This window comes from Onychostoma macrolepis, chromosome 07 (genome assembly GCF_012432095.1).
Source record: "Onychostoma macrolepis isolate SWU-2019 chromosome 07, ASM1243209v1, whole genome shotgun sequence".
In the NCBI taxonomy this organism is placed as follows: domain Eukaryota; kingdom Metazoa; phylum Chordata; class Actinopteri; order Cypriniformes; family Cyprinidae; genus Onychostoma; species Onychostoma macrolepis.
The window spans coordinates 20722255-20734566 of NC_081161.1; the positions used below are offsets into that span (position 1 = coordinate 20722255).

Sequence of the window (12312 nt, forward strand, 5' to 3'; positions counted from 1 at the left end):
GTTTTAGTATTTCGTAACTTCGACAGCCAGCGTTGCATGTGTGTGGTGGCACTAGAGGTGGCATTTTTGCGATGGCTCTGGTGATGTTCTACTATTTTGGATTAATAATGGATGCTTTTTGAAATGATTATTATTCCCAAAATGCTCTTTTGTGATTTGCTTTGAAGGGGAAAGCACTGGGAAGATTGCACTTGCGAAAGGGGGCCGCTCATTTGGAGAGCTTTTTCCAATTATACAATTAGTCAGGAATGTAGGGCAGCAGCCTCTGTGTACCGATCACTCCGACCCTGGAAAGAGAGAGAGCTTTTGCTTTTGCTTGTCGAGTAGAGTGAAAAATAAATAAATTCATTCATTTTTAAAAATTAATAAAACAACACTGAACAACTAGCCCAGAAAGCGGTACAGTGGGAATGTACTGTAAAAAGTGGGATTGAAGAAAAAAAAAAAAAAAAGAAGTCCTGACCTTGCTAGTGTTGATTGCGTGCAAACAGCAAAAGCGATACATTCTCTACTATTAGACAAAGTAACGGGGTCAGGCATTTCTGTTTAAGCATATCTCTTTGTTTCTGAAGGACTTTTTGCTGTTACATAGGGTCGGGTTGATTGGCCAGTGTTGGCACCCAGGACCAAAAAGTTCTAATTATGCCACTGATTGTATATTTTTTTCTTTTAGATGGTGAAGAGATTTTAATTTTATCATTTGCCCTTTCCATTGTCCTCTTGCCAAAGCTGGTATAATGCCTGCTAGTTTAATATGAGTGGGGAAGAGAAAGAGGAAAAAAAAACAAAAAAAAAACACAACAGCTACCATCTGCTTGCCTGTGGATTTTCTGTAATCGCTCTTTACTGATTACACTGCTGACTACATGAACCTCTTAAATAATTATCCTGCAATAAAAAATGCTAAATAATTATTATCATTAACTCCTAGCAAGACGGCTGCCACTCCAACTAATGCTGCCTAAACTGTCAGAGACAGAGCGCCTATGTGCCATGTCAATCACCGGATGGTGAAAAAACGGACGATTTTTAGGATGCTTCATGAGAGAGATGAAGGTTTGATGGATAATGTCTGCCTATATTACAGATTAAACTCCAGAGCGAAGGGGTTTGTAGGCGGAAGCTATACGACACGCAAAGCGTCTTCGGGGGCTCCGCAGAAGTCTGTGTTTTGTTTCTCGCTTTGTTCTGCGTGTTTGATTTTGTCCTCTGGATATCGGAAAAAAATGACAGAAAGTGAGCAGTGCCTGACACCGGTACGTGGTTGTACGGTATGTGTTCCTATCTGAAGCCGAGGCCGCCGTGAAAGAGTTTATTGAGTTATGAGTGTACGTATTTACAGAATTGCTTTGGACGGCACATGTTTATGATGGATCCCGTATGGCTGCCGCGAGTCATATAGAGTTCAGATTAGAGGAAAAGCCATGACAGTAGCCTTAGCAACAGAATTCTAGTGTAATAGTCTAGTAATAGTGGCGCTAAAACATACATGGTTGTTAATCACAATAAATTTTACTGATCATGTCATAAACTAAAACTAACTTCTAAACCTTACCCAAAACGGTGTAGGATTTACTTTGAAACAATTTTTGGTAACACTTTATTTTAGGGTCTCTTAACTAGTTGCTTATTAGCATGCATATTACTAGAATATTTAGTATATTTATAGTATATTTAGCCATTTATTAGTACTAATTAAGCACATATTAATGCATTATTCTACATGACTTTATTCTACAGCCCTAATCCTTCACAATACCTAAACTTAACAACTACCTTACTAACTATTAATAAGCAGCAAATTAGGAGTTTATTGAGGGAAAAGTCGTAGTTAATAGTGAGTTAAAAGTAGGAAGACTGAAAAAGTATTTTTCTTATAAAACATATTTCAATAATCTTTATTTACAACTTGTAATTTTTATTATTATTATGTTTTAAATGTTTTATAATGTAACCTTAACATTATTGTTTGTAGGGTTTGGAGTCTGTGTGATTGAGTTGACCAATGAAATCGGGGGGCGGGGTTTGTATTTAAGTGGTTTTCAAAATAATAATAAAAAAAGATGCAAAACAAACACACCTTCAAAAAATAGTATTAAATCAAAAAAAGGCTGAAAAAGTGATTTAGACTCATCGATTTTTGGTCAACATCATTCTCCGCGGCCTACCATTACACATTACCTTCCTTTACCGATGTTTCTCTCCATATTTTAATAAAAATGTTTCGCATTTTCAAGCTTCTAGAAAAAGGTTCTCATTGATTAGCACTTTAGCACCAAGCAATCAATTCCTACAAACCGCTCTGACCTTGCGCGCAGGACGATGACCTATTACGGATTAAGAGAAAGCTTCGTTCACTGCAGGAAAGTGAAAACTGAGAAAAGAAAGATGCGAGCATCGGGACAGGAGGAGTCCGGGACAAGAAGAAAGCAGAAAACAAAGAATACGTGAGAAGCAGCGCAGCGAGACAGATGTAAAACTGAGAAGTGTAGGAGCGCTACATCCCACCCTGTGAGCTTGTTGTGGAGCCATCATCCCTTTTCATCTCTTCTCTTTTTTCGGAGGACAGAAGATGTTCGAGTAAAACGGCAGGCAGACCCAATCAGTCGAGCCCTGATACAGACAGATAATTCACCCCTCCTGTCACATGATCCCTCATCAGTCTGGGAGATGGGGATATATCGCCAGCAGCTCCCGGAATAATGGCTGCACCTGTTTACCGTGTCACCTCTGTTTGCTAATTGTCTCCTTGAGCTACATTGGGGAAGTGAATATGTCTCCTGCTTCTGACAGGCGGGCGTTTATTTGGAAAATATCATTACTTCCAGCATGATTGTTCTTTTTGCGGCTTTTTTTCTTCTTCTTTTTGTCACTTTATGCTTTTCTCTCTCTTTCTTTTTGTCTTTACTGTCTTCTCTCCAGCAGGAGGGGGGGAGGAAGTGGTAAAAGTTAAATGACTATGCTTGGATACAGATTTCACGTCCTGATTAGGCGAGGTGACAGCGCGCGGCTGAAAAGTTCACATCCACTTGTTTCGCTGAGGAGGGGAGCGTGACAGACATCTTTAATATCCTCCTCTTTTGGCGCCATCAATCCCCGTGCCAAGCAGTCGTACCTGAAGCCGGGCGTACGAGGGAGGCGGCACAGGAAGAACACAGACAGGTTCACGCGAGGGGGTAGACAAGCGCCTGTAAACAAACTCAGCCCATGCAAGAGATTCAGCAACCATGCGTTTGATTTACCTGTAATTACAACTTCAGAAAGTCGCGCCATATTTGTGCTGCTAAAATGTGGCCGCTGCAAAAGCAAAAAAAAAAAAAAAAAACCTCTGATAATCAGTTGCTTTTTCTAATAAGACACTACTCTTTGCAGCACTGCCTTTAAAGCAGGTTGAGCGTTTGGGTTTCATTTAGCCCGGGATGCTCTGGATCAGTTGTGTGTAACTGAAGCCTATAATGTTGCTCCACACTGGTTCAGGTGCAATAAAGACACGTCCTGAGACAGACCATGAGCTCTGTATGTGGTGCAGGAGAGGAGGCCACTTTGATGATGGGGTAAAATATGATTCCTGTCCAAGGTGCCACTTTCCTGAGAACAAAACCTCCTTTCTTCCCTCATCCGCATCATCAGCATCTGTGTCTCTGTCATCAGTGTCATTGATGCTTTTTTTGGTTTTCCTCAAAGCAAAGCAAACAGACAGAATTTCTTGTGTGTGATCACAAATTGAGTTTGATAAAAATATATACAGATATTTATATGTATTTTTCTTTTTAATGCAACTTTAAGGAATGTTTTATATATATATATATATATATATATATATATATATATATATATATATATATATATATATAGCTAGTTTACATGATTACACAATTTAATTAAAAGATAGTCAATTGTAAATGCTGAAACACAATTAATATTTATAAAATATTTACTAAAATATTTGAAAATAATTAATTTGAAAATTTAATTAAGCCAAAATACAATTTGATAAAACAATAATTGTGTAAAAAATGGCAATATAATTTTTTACATTTTATTATAATACTTTTATTATAATAATTTTATTATAATATGTATAATTTAACTTATAATACACCCCACCCCCTCACCTTCAACAAATTTAATCAGCCAGTCAGGGGGAAAAAAGCCAAATTTCTGCTAATGTGTCAGCTTCACAACCGTTTCTACTTTCTCTTAGACCCTTAAAATTGAACAGGCTGTTTTGAGCTGCTACAACTTTAAGAACGCCCCTTTCCCATGAAATGAGTAACAGTGCCTTTCTCCGATAAGACACAAGCTACAAATTCAATATAGCTTTTAACTGCCCCATCCTTCAATACTGGCCTCTCTGCAAATCCTACATCACACTGTAACAGATACTGCACCTCAAACATCCACACTGAAATGTGCCACAAAACCTGAAATGATTATGGTCCGCTCATTTCTATTTAAATCCTGCTTCACAGATTGCTATATGATTGAATGCATATTAAATAAAAGCACCAACATGCTAAACACACTTGCATGGAATGACTCCATTTATTTGGTCTTTTTGATTTCTGTAACCATAACAGACATGTAGGCCAGTACAGAACGACAAAAAAAAAAAAAAAAGACCGGTCAAATCTGACAAATTTACAAAGTCTCGAGCGTTACCCAATCCTGCTTTGAAAGACTCCTGCTCAGCGCTAAATAAATAATCTGGACGGCATAAACTCTGTGAACTACATAACCTGACCTCCCTTTAAAGTAGCACAGAACCCTGAGAATACAGGCCTCCCAGAGAGAGAAAGAGAGGGGGATAGAGAGAGAGGGCAGCAGTGAGAGGGCAGGGGCACAGATGTGGGGCTCAAAGCGGGCCACCCCCAGAGCCTGCAAGGGGAATTCTAATCACCCTGTAGTATTTCAATAGAGTGCCAAGACGAACACACTCGCTCACATGTGTACACACACACACGCAAACAGATACACAGTCACACACACACATTCACATACTCAAAGGCATGCTTGCCTTAAGTCACATTCTAAATTGGATCCCAGGAGCTTTTTCTCTACCTTGTTCACCAAAGGCATTGTGTATGTTTTCTGAGTACTCAGCATATGCTGGGTAACCTGAGCGCTCTTTAGCACACACACACACACACACACACACACACACACACACACACACAAACATATTGTTTCCAGAAGTAGTAGTTGTGTCTATTTTTTCTTTTCCTAAAGGTATTTCCCATTAGGAGCTTAATTAAATTCAAAACACCACGGATATATCTATTATGTCTAAACTTAAAAAATAAATAAATAAATAAATAAACGCCCACCTAAGATGAAACCATGAAGCCGGGTTGTGTTCGCATGCTTATTATACTGTTTTGTTTTTTTTTCCATATGAAATTTTAAGAAGATTCTACAAACTACGTTCCTCCATAATATCATGCACAGATGATTGATGACTGACAATGATATCCTACAGTTTTGTTTTATTAAAACTTATTGTGGGATGCCAAAAATTCCTCAAACAGCTCTGCTTAGAGCTTAAACATGTTATTAACATAGATTTTCACCTGCCATCTTGAGATCTATACATTTTACAGCTCTTTGAATCAAGCATTTTCTTAATTTTAGAATAATTTTTCGTTTTCTTTTCATTACATTGGATAGTATAAAAGCCACAGGAAATGAAAGTGAATTTGGAGCCAAATTCGAACTTGGATCGCCCGCAAAACATGTCAGAGCATGTGCACTACCTGCCACAGTCTCCAGTAAATGAACGGAAGACTCTTGAGAATTAAAAGAAATGATGCTCTCTGTTACCTATTCACAATATTTACCTGTTAAAGGACCATTTTTACAGTCCTTGGACTCAACAGACAGATCATGGAACAACACTGTCTGTCAGAGCGGCAAAATGGTAAAAGTAATAGCAAAACCAGTGAAGTGTTGACTTTACAAAGGATACGAGGAAAAAAACAGACCCCCTCTCCCACCCCCTCTTCATCACCATCTCTCTCTCTCTCTCCGGCTGGCAGCCGAAGTTAACATTTTCAGAGAGAATATTCCTCCCTCCAATAGTGGAGCGTAATTCATTTTCCATCTCTGTTCATTAATCATTGTTAAAATTAGTGATCCATTTCTTCCACTCTGCCATCTGCACTCAGCTTCGTTACAAACATGACACCTTCCCGCATAATAAAAGCTGACAGGCAAGAGGATGCCTTTCCAAATAGCTTTCTGCATATGTGCACCTCTACAACTGATGCTGTTGTCAAGACAAAAGTAGGTTATTTAAGCTCCCCACTTTAACAACGCACACACACAAACGCAAACATACACACGTCTGACACACGCATACAATCACGCTCCTGCCAGACACGCATGTATGCGGCATATAGACCAGATGTAGATGTCCGACAACAGAGCATATATTTACATTAAATGGCGAATGGATAACACTCGCAGATTCCAACAAACCAAGTTTCTTAGTTTGTTTCTCTCACTCACTTTCTGCTTTACGCATGTGCGCTTGCACACTCACAAACATAATCTTATCTGGAATGTGCTCAAATCTGCAAAAAAAAAAAAACCCACCGAAAGCTAAGCTATTGTCCTTATGACAAGTAAAGTTATGAAATATCAGTCTTTAACACAGCCATCAGCGCCAAGGCAACAAAGAACCTGTTGTGAGTTAATGTGCTGTTTACGTCCTCTGGAGTTTTATTTCACCTTTCATTAACACATGCTTGTTGTTTGTCCACCAGGCCTTGAGAAAAAAAGGCCTTGGCCCTCACCCGGAGCGTGTGTATGTGTGTGCGTGTGTGTAATAGGATTCTCATTTATTGCATTCTCATTTCTCACACATGGGAGACAGAGCTTTGACCTTCTCTAGGAAAATAATAATGATAATGATGATGATAATAATAAATACATTATATTATACAAAACACATAATAAATACAACATATATTTAATACTCACACCTACTCTTGACTGGTATTTGTCCTGGATATTACTAGCAAAGTCTCCTATTCTCCAAGCAGGTGAAGACAGAGACGCGCTTGCTTGGTAAATGAAAGGCTGCGTAAAATATAGAAGCCTGTTTCTGCACCAGAGTAAAAAAGAAAAAGGTAATTGTGAAAATTTTAAAAACTAAGAAATAAAGTCACAATAAGGAGCAATTAAGTAAAAAATGTTAACACTTTAGTATAAGAACCAATTAATGCTACTAATTAGTTGCTTATTAGCATGCCTATTAATAATATATTGATTGCGTGTTAGTGCTTATAAAGCACATATTCTACATCCCTAATTATAGCTAATACCTAAAGTTAACAACTACTTTACTAACTATTAATATGCAGCAAATTAGAAGTTTATTGAGGCAAACGTCGTAGTTAATGGTTTGTTAATAGCGAGAATTGGACCTTAAAATAAAATGAGACCGTAAAAACTGTTAGATATACAGTCACAACTATGAGAAATAATTACAGTTGCAAAATATAAAGTCAATTATGAAAAATAAAGTAACAACTATGAGATATAAAGTCAAGATCCAGTGAATAAAATCGAAATTGCGAGTTATGAAGTCACACTTGTGAGATATAAAGTTGTTACAACTGTGACATATAAAAAAATAGTTTTAATTGTGAAATATAGTTACAATTATAAAAAATAGTCATATTTATGACAAATAAAGTCACGGTTGTGAGACAAAACGTAATAACTGTGATATGTAAAGTCCAAAGTATGACATATAGCCGTAATTCTGAGACTTTATTTCTTATAATTGTGACTTTACATCTGACAACTGTGAGAAATAAAGTCACAACTACTGTGAGATTTTTTACTATGAGGTGGGAATAGGCATCCATATGTCTGTGTTTCTGTGACGTGTGTGCGAGGACGCTTACGTGTTGGCGGAATTTGGGTACCGAATGTGTAAATATACGAGTGGACTGTGTTATTGACAAGTGACTAAGTGTGTGTGCGTTGGTGAGTGTTTAGTGTCTCTGTTGGCGAAGAGAGGAGGGTCGTGCTGATATAATGAGCAGCTTGGAGCAGATGATGCTCCGACTCCATCCCTCCAGATCCAGACCAGAAGCCTGTGTTTGCTTTCAGCAGGCCGGGGCTCCAGTCTCTCCGCTCCCCCTTCCATCCCAGTCGAGTCCAAGGCTTCACACTAGGCCTCCCAGGAGCCCTTGGCCCAAACCATTAATCTATATAATGCCCTCAAAGAGCGAGCTTTTTCACACCACCGAGAGCCAAGCCGAAATAAGGGCAACGGCTACACCGTCGAGTCAGCTGTTCGCCCTGCTGTCAACATACACGCACACGCATATAGACACAACACGACAGCCACAAATAAACTATTCAACTTATAAACATATCTGATGGACCGTAAACAAGAAGAAGCCTCGAATCATGTACGATGCCCGTGAAAGAAACCTGTGAGTCGGAGCCAGTCAGCAGATGGGGCAGCAGCTAAATCGTGTTGACATTCACCCTCAACATGACCAAGAGAACGCCAGAGCTTCAGCAGTTTCCCCTATCTGCTAATTTGGTTTTCCTTGACCCTGACGCACACACTAAAACACACATCTCAACACTTCCATTCACTGTGCACACGCAGACATGTTTAATTCCAGGTTCTCACCACATCTGAATTACAGAAAAACTGATGGTGGACAGAGGCCAGGCCCCGCCGGACTGATTAGCATCATTTAAGAAAGCGCACAGCGCCGAGAAGACCGCCCAGCCTACGAGATGGGTGGCCTCTCTCAGCACTAGAAGTCAATACCTAGTAAACTCATTTGAATTGAACAGAGTGAAAAAGCACTCCAGCGTCCCGGCCACCGCATACATTTCCCCTCTCCCCCCTTGCACACATGTATTTATGTATTCGTCCTTCCCTTGCTCCCTTTTTCCCTTTGTCTCCCCCTAAGTGCGTTCTACGTTGGTCACCATAGACTGCCGGCAGAGGTATGCATATACATTAAGAGTGGAACAATGTTCTTTTTCAGAGGTATGAAAATAATAGAAGGGAGAGGCGTCCCCCTCCCTCTAAATTAGATAAGCCATGCAAATGGCTTAAAATTTTGTAAAGCTTTTGAGAAAATCCTACTTATGGTTGCGATTCTGTGCCAAAAAGTTCATCTGGCCTGTAAATTTAAGCATGGATTACAAATATTCAAATCATGAGCTTACTGTTCAAATAAACATTTCCAACAGGGAGAAAAGTTGCAAGGCATACACTTTCAACATAATTCCCTGTCTGGCATCGCCTGCCCCTCACTCCTAATAAAACAAAACCTCTCCAAAAATTCAGGAGAGAGCGGGAGGGGGGGAAAAACAAAACAAAGGAGTTAAAAGTTCGCCTTTTCATTTTTCGTCAGACTGAATAAACACCGCTGATGAAATCTGTAATGAATGTAATTGTAACCACCTATACAATTGCAATCTGCTGGGTAAGAGAGCGAGACAAAAACGGAGTGAGAGAAATCACAGGCACAGCACAGGCTGAGAAAGTGGAACAGATAGTAGAGTTTATATTTGAAAGAAAGAAAAAAAAAGTACGGAGCGAGTGAGCAAGAGAATCAAATGGCTTAGGCTGGTCAGCTGCTTGCCACATGGTAGAACTAACAAGAACTGAAGTCACAATGATTCCAGCCTGGCTTGAATGTCCTTCCTCCCCTCTCTTACAACTCTCTCACAACTCTCTCACTCTTTCCAAAACAGTGGGACCGACTCCGACTCGGACCTGGGCGCTTCTTATCACTTTAACCTTGACCTGGACATCAAGTCTTTCACTTCTCTTCTTCCGCCGAGAGAAGAAAAGAGAAAAGCGAAGGTCTTTTTGTGATGACAGCCGGTGCTACCCCAGGATTAGAATAGCCCCTATCATTCCAAAGCAAGAGTGCCATATTAAAGTCTTCCACATTTGCGAAATTGCAAACAGATGCAACTCAAGTACCTGCAAATAATCTGCCAAGACCAATTTCAAAAGGGAGATTTCCAAATATGTGGAAGTCATTAGGACGCGCATTATTTTTGCGATGAGCAGGAGGCTGGAGCCAGTCTAGAGGCAGATGGGTGCTGCTTTTATTTAGCCAGAAAAAAGGACTACGTGTTGTTCCATCATAAATGAAGATATATAACGCCAACAAAACAATTATACCCCAAATATTGATGATTCAAAGACAACAAAAGAATGTACGGTTTCCTTTTATCGTTACCGACCACAATCTTTCATCTTTCTCTTTCCTTCTTCATGTTTCACTATTCACTTCTGATAACACGAGACTCAAAGAGATCTAACGCTGATGTAAAGAGAGAATATTAAAGGTAAAACGCTTCAGATATCTGATTCCTAACTGCTGTTGTTTTCTTTCTTCCTGCTCTTTAAGAAACTGAATCGGTTCCTCTTGTTGACTCTCTCTATCTCTCGTTTTATGTATCAGTCTTTCCTGTGTTCTCCAAATAGCGTTTTACCTCTGCATGCCTGTGCCGCATTCTCTAATTAAAAATGATTTTACCACCATGCACTGCGACAGACTTCATTAGGATGTGTGTCGAACAGCCTGTCTGCTCCATACTGCATGGGATATCCCAGACGCATGTTATTCTCTATTATTTCGAAGGAATGAAAAAGTTTGATTTTGCATTTTTAGCGTCTTGAAAATGGTGCTCATAAAATTCAACCAATAAACAGTATTCAGTCAAATTTATTAACCAGTAGGTCACATTTCAGGCTTTACACCCACAACTAGTGAGTGCATGTGTACCAGTTTGTAAATGCTTTGGGTTCAAGAAGAATTGAGAAATCAAGACTGAATGTTAAAGGGATGGTTAACCAAAAAATTAAAATGCACCCTCACGTTGATCTAAATTACTTTCTTTCCTGTGCAGAACATAAAAGGTGATATTTTGAAGAATGAAGTCGAAACAACATTGGAGCCCACTGACTTTCACTGTATGGACAAAAAAAATATGCATGCACTACCGTTCATTTTTTTTTGTTTCTGAAACAAGTCTCTTATGCTAACCAACAATGCATTTGTCTAATCAACAATACAGTAAAAACACATATATTGTAAAATATTACTCATTTAAAATAACTGTTTTCAATGTTAACACATAATAAAATGTAATTTATTTGTGTGATGGAAAGCTAAATGTTCAGCGGCTATTGCTCCAGTCTTCAGAAATCATTCTACTATGCTGATTTGGTGCCGAAGAAACATTAATTACTATCAATGTTAAAATCTGTGCCGCATACTATTTTTGTGGATTTTAGTATTTTGATGAATAGAAAGTTCAAAAGAACAGCATTTATTTTAAATAGAAATCTTTTAAAACAATGTACATGAGTTTACTGTCAATTTTGATCAACTGAATCCATCCTTGCTGAATAAAAGTATTCATTTCTTCCATCTTACAGACCCCAAACTTTTGAACTGTAGTGTATATAAAGAGACATTCTTCAAAATATTTTCTTTTGTGTTCCACACAAGAAAGTCATACAGGTTTGGAACGGCATGAGGGTGAGTAAATGATGAAAGAATTTTCCTTTTTTGGGTTGAGCTATCCCTTTAACTGGTGAGGAACTGAAGAATGCAAAATGCAGTTTTTATCTCCCTCTTTCTCTATGCACCGTCCATATTCGTTTTCTGTCTCAATGTGGCTGGCAAAAAAAGAAAATTCTATAATTGAGCGGTACAGAACATGTGCCCTCCCCGCTCCAAGATGACAGATGGATTATAAAAACTTCAAAGGCGAGCATTTGGAGCACCAAGGGAGAGATGGTAGGTATTTGAACTATCATTCTTTACCCAGGAGACAATGGCTGCCTGACACGGCGTATACATCAAGAAATAGTGCAACCACATAGACATAATCTCTCTCTCTTGCTCTCTCTCTCTTGCTCTCTCTCTCCCTCCCTCTCTCTCTGCGATACATTAAACATCCTGTTATGAGTAACTTTCAGTCAGGCACAAAAAGGCTAAGGAGGGTTTGTAAGATTAAAAACAGTTCACGGCGCACACACTATTCGGAAGACCTTCGTAACTGCTATATAATGTGACATACACAGGCATAAACAGCAAATTAACTTGTCATCCACAGCGAGAAGTCACTGAATGTTGTATTAGTTTTAGAGTCTATTTAATGAAACGCTACACTCATGAAGGCTGTAGCTAGAGGAACATTTGCCCCCCTGAATGAATCCAGCAGCCAGTGAAAGAGAGGTAGTGCTATCCGTTTCTCTCATCCTCTGCCGTGCTTTAGATATGGTTGTGATCTATTAAAAAAACA

At 39.0% G+C, this 12312-nt stretch overlaps 1 protein-coding gene across 12 annotated transcripts in view; it reads right to left on the minus strand.

Moving 5' to 3' along the window:
• The window catches only part of znf536 (zinc finger protein 536), a 306462-nt gene that overhangs the window by 150468 nt on the left and 143682 nt on the right, over window positions 1-12312 (minus strand). The window contains exon 1 of one of the 12 annotated variants that reach the window (XM_058781893.1): window positions 6982-6996. The exons of the other annotated variants lie outside the window; for them this stretch is intronic. The gene's annotated coding sequence lies outside the window, so the exon portion shown is untranslated. Of the gene's footprint in view, window positions 1-6981; window positions 6997-12312 lie in introns of those variants that run through there. 12 annotated transcript variants of the gene reach the window in all.